Here is a 1,395-nt window from a genome sequence, read left to right as displayed (position 1 = left end):
GCCAGAATGCTCCTTGGAAGCCAGGATGGCCAAACTTCATCTCTCATACTTCTGACATATTATCAGGAGGGACCAATCCCTGGAGAAGGATATCATGTTTAGTAAAGTAGAAGGTCAGAGAAAAAGAGGAAGACCCCCAGCGAGATGGATTGGCACAGTTGCGGCATTGATGGGCTCAGGCATAGCAACAATTGTGAGGCTGTCCCAGGATTGGGCAGTGTTTCATTCTGTTGTGCATAGGGTTACTGTGAGTCGGTATCGACTCTATGGCACCTAACAACAAACAACAACTAGTGTTTCTGAGGCTGTAAATCTTTAAAGGAGCATAAATATTCATATTTTTCTTGCATAGTGGCTAATAGATTTGAATGCCTGACCTCTCTATTAGCAGCCTAATTCACATAACCCACTACACTACTAGGGCTCCTAATTTTAAACAATTTTCAGCAAAATTTCACTTGTGTATAATATTAATGATACTGTTTGATAATTGCCGCATTGGATCACCTTTCTTTGGAATGGGTACAAGTATGGATCTTCTCCCATAGGTTGTCCAGGTAGCTGTCTTCCTAATTATTTGGCATAGATGAGTGAAAACATCCTCTTGTTGAAACATCTCAATTGGTATTCTGCTGATTATTGGATCCTTGTTTTTCAGCAATACCTTTAGTGTAGCTTAGACTTCTTTGTTCAGTACCATATATTCTTGATCATTTGCTGCCTCCTAAAATGGTTGAATGTTGACCAATTCTTTTTCATACAGCGGCTCTAAGTAGTTCTTCCAACTTCTTTTTTTTTCTTTTTGTTATTTGGTTGAAAGTTTACAGAGAAAATTGGTTTTCCATTCAACAATTCATACACATTTTGTGACAAAAAAAGATTGAGGTGGTGCTGGAAGCACTCACTCATCTTTGGTAAGAAATTTGGAAGACAGTTACCAGGCCAAATGACTAGAAGATGTCCATATCTGTTCCCATTTTAAAGAAAGGTGATCCAATGTAGAAATTATAAAATAATATCATTAATAATTTTGCTGAAGATAATTTAAAAATTGTTGCAGCAGTACATCAATAGAGAACTGACAAAAATATAACTTGGATTCAGAGGAGGGTGTGGAATGAGGGATGTCATTGTTGATGCCATATGGGTCTTAACTAAAAGCAGATAATAGCAAAAAGATGTTTACATGTTTCATTGACCATGCAAAGGCATTCAAATTTGTGGATCATAGTAAATTATGAATACAATTGTAAAGAAAGGGAATTCCAGAACATTTAAATTAGGTCATGCTGAACCTATACACAGACCAAGAGGCTGTCATTTGAACAGAACAAAGGGATGCTGCATGTTTAAAATCAGGAAAAGTACACATCAAGATTGCATCCTTTCACCATA

This window comes from Chrysochloris asiatica, unplaced genomic scaffold, assembly GCF_000296735.1.
Source record: "Chrysochloris asiatica unplaced genomic scaffold, ChrAsi1.0 scaffold00061, whole genome shotgun sequence".
In the NCBI taxonomy this organism is placed as follows: domain Eukaryota; kingdom Metazoa; phylum Chordata; class Mammalia; order Afrosoricida; family Chrysochloridae; genus Chrysochloris; species Chrysochloris asiatica.
Note: the sequence above shows the minus strand (reverse complement) of the source record.